This window comes from Chenopodium album, chromosome 13, assembly GCF_948465745.1.
Source record: "Chenopodium album chromosome 13, dcCheAlbu1.1, whole genome shotgun sequence".
Classification (NCBI taxonomy): domain Eukaryota; kingdom Viridiplantae; phylum Streptophyta; class Magnoliopsida; order Caryophyllales; family Amaranthaceae; genus Chenopodium; species Chenopodium album.
Window position 1 is genome coordinate 13,991,803 of NC_137846.1, and position 7,190 is coordinate 13,998,992.

Consider the following 7,190-nt stretch of genomic DNA (forward strand, 5'->3'; position numbering starts at 1 on the left):
TAAAAAATAATATTCTTTAGTTCTTGATAAATTAATAATAACATTATTTTATACCTGTAATAAGATTGGAGAACCTCTTAAAGGTGCCCTTGAATCCTTTCTTAGTGCATCTAACCACAGCATAGTCTCTCCAACAATTAATGGCATTGGATTTCTCCCAGATTCAACTTGTTCTATAACAGATATAATTATCGATTGCCCTTCATTATCTTTACCACTCACTAAGAGCAATTGGTTTAATAAACAATAAAGGAAAGCCCTTCTTTTATAGACACGGAAATCGGGATTGGGATTATCATAAAAATAATGTGCAAATTCTGTCAAATTAACTATGTTACCATGCACTATGTGTTTCAAAGCCGTTCCCCTCAAATCAAAAAAGTGTTCGAAATCTTTATAGTAATATTCATTGATTCTAGGCATTACCGCAAGGTCTGTGGAATAATAAGCTATGATGGCCCCAAATTCTTCCGGTAAAGGACATATTTCATCATGAAAAAATCTAAAACAATGAGTATCAATATTCCAATAGTCTATGGCAGAATAAATAAAGTCAATATCAAGACTCATCCCCTTGACTCCAAACATACCCCCCATATGAGAAAGATCTAATGCTTTTTTATCTCTAGCAGTTAAGTGACGACACCATTCATCCATGTACCCACAAAAGGTTCTTTTAGCTAAAGGCATGATTACTAGTTAATTAATTATTTAATAAGCTGGTTAAATTATGCAGTAAACGGATGATTCGGGGGCTATTTATAACTTTTTCTGCACGACAGACTTCAATTCCTGTAGGAAACAGGAAAGTGCGTCTGTCGCCAGGCGACAAAATTGTCGCGTGGCGACAGGATGGTTTACGCGGCGCCAGTTTATTCCTTAGCAGCGTCACCTATTGCGCGTAGGAAACCGTGTTTTTACGTATTTGATTTCGACTTTGACTTGACTCACTGTTCTATTCCTCTTCTAAAACCCTCAATATTTTGATTTTTATTATTTTTTATTTTTATTATTATTATTACTCCTATTATTATTATTATTATTACTATTATTATTATTATTATCATTATAGTAACGCTTAATTAATTTTACACTTGCCTTCATTTTCTTTTTTCTTTTTTTGGGGGAGAGAGTCGGTACCCACCATTAATATTAAAAATGACGGAAAAGTTTTGCGCAAAAATTACACTTTCTCACACACTTACATACACAATGCATTCATTATAAAGTAACAAACTAAGTAAATAAAATGTTCAATAAATAATAAAATGCATATATATATACAAGTGTCTGGTACATGAGTCATATAAATACAATAGGCAAAGTCCTACAAAAGTCAAACATAAAACAAACATAGGTACAACTATGGCGCTGGAGGTCGCAAGTCGCGAGGAACGCCAAATGTATCGAAAAATGCCCTACTCCGCGGAGTATGTCCATCATCGTCCCCTGGACCACCAGACGGTGCAAACTGCAGCTCAGGACCAGGCCATCTAACCTCACCCTGAAACCCGACAGAAAGAGGCTGGGGCTGCAAAGGCTGCTGCGACGACGAGCCAAACTCGTATGTCCCACCACCCATCCCGCCTCGAACGGTCGGCCCGGTCGGAATGTCCTCAGGTGATGACGCCGAATCCTCTACAGCGGCGGCCTCAGAACGACCACCTCGACCACCAGAAGTAGTCCGGCGACGCCTCGAGTCGGACCTAGTAGTCTCCCTCCTAGGCTCGGGCCTCGATCGAGTGCGTGGAGAAGGAATAGGTTGCCCCTGCAAAAGTAAATCAAAGTTAGCAAATGCAACGAAAATAAAGCCAAAAGCAGTAAAAGTAAAAGTAATACCTCCTCAGCGTCGTTGCTACGACAGGTAGCACGGTTCCGCAACCTCACAAGCTGGCTGCGAAAGGCGTCAATGCACCTGGCCATAGCCGTCACCACCTCACGAGAGAACTGCCAAAATAGCCAAAGTCAATAACGATTATAAAGCCAACATAAGGATGGTATATAAAAAAAATTATTTACTCGAGTCTGGTGACGAGGAATAGACCGCTCCACAAACTGCTCTCCCTCTGGAGCCGGCGGAATAAGCTCCTCGATCGGTCCATACGTACCCTGGTAGCGTATAGACATCCTCGGACGGATGAACTCCCTAGGACCAGCCTGCTAAAAGTAAAAGTTAGAAAGATACTTGGGGGCTACCTATGAAAGATAAACTAAACGAATAAAAGCATACCGCTGCCTCCTCTGAAGGGACAGGAGCCGGCGCTAGCAACGGTAGCAGGTCCTCCTCATAGCTCTGCTCGAGGAGAACGTATGACCTCCAGGGAGTACCTCGCGAAGGCCCACCAGCACGATCCCGCTGCAAGGCATCGTGGAACATATGCCGAGGTGGAGGAGCGGGAACAACGAAAGTATCCGAGGAGTGCTGGATGGCCACCCTCTCCCCTAGGTAGACCACCGCGCCATATGTCCCCAGAAAGTAACGACGCTCAGCTGTATACTACGCCGCCAGCGCAGAGATAGGAAAAGCAGCCCAAGGTCGATATACCGGGCTATACTCCTGAAACATCACTAAGTAAGATACTAAAGCTAAAAGGTGATAAAAAAAAGAGAAAGTAAGAATTAAAGAAAAACCCACCGTGAGGATCATCTCTCGAAGGCGTAGCACCTCCGGCGGACCTCTGCGGCCTCCCCAGCTAGCAGCAATGGGGAGCACGCGAGGAGAAGGCCTCGCAGGCGCAAGAGAAGGAAAGTACTCGTAGAACCAGATCTATACGAAACAAATGAAAATTAGTAAAGATTGTGCTTCTAAATTTAGAGTTAAAACCTCAAAAGGAAAGGAGATATACCTCTACAACCCTCCAGAAACTGGAAAGGGCTATCTCTCCAGACAAGGCCTTGTGACGACAGGAGCGCCGCAAGCCCAGTAAAAAATCAGCATAGGCCATGCTGGCCCAGTCATATGTCCTGACCAACTGGAGGTCGCGAACGGCGGACAGGTAGTAAAGAAGTACTCTACTACCTCGATCAGGGGAAAATGTCCCTGATAGCAGAATCAGCACAAAGATGCGCACCCGCTGCTCTCGGGTAGTCGCATCATCCTCGAAAGCTGCAGCCAGCGTGCCGCGACGGATACATCGGGAACTCAGCTGTCCCGACTGAGCCTCAGCCTGGGCCCGAATAACGATCGGCCCCAATAACTCCAGAACCTCCGGCGAGTAAACAGTAACGCCAGCATCGAAAGGTAGAGGAGTAGACTGGAACTCTAGCCCCGTAATGAGACTAAAGTCAGCTGGAGTGACTGTCATCTCACCCCAGGGAAAGTGAAAAGTGTTAGTGGTGTCCCAAAAGAACTCCACCAAAGCCCGAACGACGAGGTTACCCCCATCGTATGAAAACATGGCCCGAGTGGCCTGCAGCAGAGAAGTCAACCCACATGACTCCCAGAGACGACGAAGCCCCTCATCGCGGCATATGAAGTTGTCGTACAGGGAGATGATGATGGAATTACCTGAGCCATGGCTACGTGTCCTCCCACTCGCTAGACCTCGTCGGATTCTCTCCGACAGATGATGAACCGGCGCGTGAAATAGAGTGCGCTCGTCCCAATCAGGCATGAGACCTAGCCCGGAAGTAGAAGGTACGTCCTCGCCCTCGCTGGTGGGCTCGTCCTCTCGACGTGTGTCCCTTGACCGAGAACCGGAACCACGTCGTCTAGCCATGCTAAAGTATGTAAAAGTAATTAAGTTTAAGGCTCTACAGTATCTAAAGTTCGCCTAAGCCGCATGATACTATGTTCAAAAAAAAAAAAAAAAGAGTACGTAGTACTAAAACAGAGCAAAATCTCAAACAAGCATGGAAGTGTTCTTTGAGCAAATAAATAATTTCTTGCAAACATATGATGAATGTTGTGACAAATTGTACAAGTAAAAGCAGTCAAAATGCAAAGAACGACCCACATTGTTCTTCACGACCTTAAGAGGTCCTACAATGGTGGATTGTTTATTTCTTCACCAAATTGAGTCAAACAAGTCTCAAAATACTCCCAAGGTAATATACAAGCATAATTAAACAAATTCAAGGCATAAAATTCGACGAGCAAAGCAAATTAAGCAGAATGATTTTCGAATTTTTCGAAAATTCGCGAATAAGAACGTGTAATTCATCAAAAACCGAGTAGAGTTTGAGCAAAACTTTCATAGATCGGGAAAATAGATAAGAAAAGCTTCGATTTGCAACAAGTTTGAGCGAATTTGGTTGAGAAATGAGCAAGAACGAGTGATTTGAAGTTTTTCGCGAAATTTTTGAAGCAGAGCAGCGAAATGAGAAAGAAGAAGATGACGGGTTTAAAACCCCGATTCTGTCGCCAAAAGACAGAATTGTCGCGAGGCGACAGACTCTGTCGCGTGGCGACAGATGCAAAAGCTCGCGACAGGCACTTCTGGTCAGCGCTGGAGCGGCGACAGAGTGCTGGGCTCTTCCTTATGGTTTTGTGGGTCCGTTTTAGTAATTTGGGTTCCTTGGTACGCCAGTTAGCCCCTTTGAGCAATTGACATGATTTAGTAAGCTTGATCAAAATGCACTGAGTGATCGACTTGATGAAAGATCGTCTCACTTAGCTTAAAGCGCCTACGTATTGGCTCGTAATAAGGCACCGAAATAATGGTTCAAGGCACCGAAATAATGGTTCGAGGCACCGAAATATTGGTTCAATAGAGGCACCAAAGTAATGGTTTACAAAGGTAAAAGCACCAAAGTACCGGCACAAATATAAAAAAACGATGATAAATAATGATATTAAGGGTCAATAGGTAGAATTATTCTTTGGCAATGTCTCAACATAAAGGGAAATTGTTTAGCGGCGAAGTACGGTCGTGACGAGGTAGTGTCACAAATGGTGGGGATGGCGAAGCAAGGCCACCTTTGGCGATCCCTCAAGGTAAAGAAGAGATTGTCTATAGCGGCGACATACTACTGTGGCGATGTATTGTCACACCCAGAAGATGACGACATACAGTTATTTTCGACGATGTTCCCGAAATACTGTGGAGGATTGTCACCAAGAATATTGAAGGCGACGACATATGGTTATCTTCAACGATGGCGTTCACGAGGCACAGTGGAGGTTGTCATAAACAACAAAAGAAGCAACAACAAAACGGTTACGCTCAGAGACGTGTGCTCGACGGTGCAAGATACGCGTTTCTTAACTCTTTTATCTGTTTAACTAATGATTAGTTTGCAGGTATCGGCGTTATAAGAATGATTTGGAATTGCAGAACATTTTGAATCATTCTCCGTCCCTATCGATACTTTGACTCTCGTTTTTCGAAACATAAGTTTCTTCAAACTCAGTCAAAGTGGGGGCTTCTGTAGACACCCATTTGTGTCTCCCCAAAACCAAACCCAGTGATGAATACCTTTTGCGTCAAACCATAATCGAATTAGGTGAAAGTGATTCGAAAGCCAAGTGTTGCGGTTTAGTTTTAATTAAATTCTTCTCTCTCTGTTTTTGAAAATGATTTTATTTATTTGAAAATGTCCAATTCAGTTTATTTTGGTCCATGATAAGGGTCCAATAATGGTGTAGATGGATGGGGCTTGAAAAGACCTTTCCAACGATATATTATAAGCCCAATTCCGATGAATAATGAGGAAGTTATGGCCAAAATACTAAACTGGGCCCAGTTATTTATTTTTAATACGGCCCAATGATCTAGAGGAGGGCCCAATATTAATTGTTATTCCTAAAATTATTAGGATTAATTATAGTTTTCTAGAGGTTTCTAGAAAGTTCCTTTTAATTCTAATATTGTTAGATTTAATAATTAATTATCTTTAAAAGATTTTTATTTGGAGTAAAATATTGTTTTGTTATCTTAAAAACGTATTTTATCTTCTGTACGGATTCCGTAGATCAATTTGATTAAAGATCGGATTCCGCGTGAAGAAAAACGCGCTAATACAGGCTGTCGCCAAACGACAAGTCTGTCGCCACGCGAAAAATGATTTTCGAATTTTTCGAAAATTCGCGAATAAGTACGTGTAATTCATCAAAAACCGAGTAGAGTTTGAGCAAAACTTACATAGATCGGGAAAATAGATAAGAAAAGCTTCGATTTGTAACAAGTTTGAGCGAATTTGGTTGAGAAATGAGCAAGAACGAGTAGATTGAAGTTTTCGCGAATTTTGTGAAGCAGAGCAGCGAAATGAGAAAGAAGAAGAAGACGGGTTTAAAACCCCGATTCTGTCGCCAAACGACAGAATTGTCGCGAGGCGACAGACTCTGTCGCGCGGCGACAGATGCTCAAGCTCGCGACAGGCACTTCTGGTCAGCGCAGGAGCGGCGACAGAGTGCTGGCCTCTCCTTGTGGTTTTGTGGGTCTAGTTTAGTAATTTGGGTTCCTTGGTACGCCAGTTAGCCCCTTTGAGCAATTGACATGATTTAGTCAGCTTGATCAAAATGCACTGAGTGATCGACTTGATGAAAGATCGTCTCACTTAGCTTAAAGCGCCTACGTATTGGCTCGTAATAAGGCACCGAAATAATGGTTCAAGGCACCGAAATAATGGTTCAAGGCACCGAAATAATGGTTTAAGGCACCAAAATAATGGTTCGAGGCACCGAAATATTGGTTCAGTAAATGCGCCAAAGTAATGGTTTACAAAGGTAAAAGCACCAAAGTACCGGCACAAATATAAAAAAACGATGATAAATAATGATATTAAGGGTCAATAGGTAGAATGATTCTTTGGCAATGTCTCAACATAAAGGGAAATTGTTTAGCGGCGAAGTACGGTCGTGACGAGGTAGTGTCACAATTGGTGGGGATGGCGACTCCACTGGGGAGGATTTCAATTTATATTCCCGAAATTTATTTAATTTTGGCAATTATTTAGAATGAGCGGATGAGACTCGAAAAATTCTAAGTATTTCATGTGCGTGATTTGATTAACATTATTGTCATATGCATTAAAAGGTCCTCATGGGAGCACCCCATGAGTCAACTAAGATAGTTTAGGAGGAATTAATCCTTGCACCTTGAGGGATAGTATCAAATGCATATACTTGATTAAGCTCATTCAACATGCACCATCAAATACTTCGATTCTTTTTCATGTCTTTCTTTTTCGGGAGAAAGTCGGTACCCTCCACAAAAATGACGGGAAATTTTTGCTTTTTTGCATTTTCG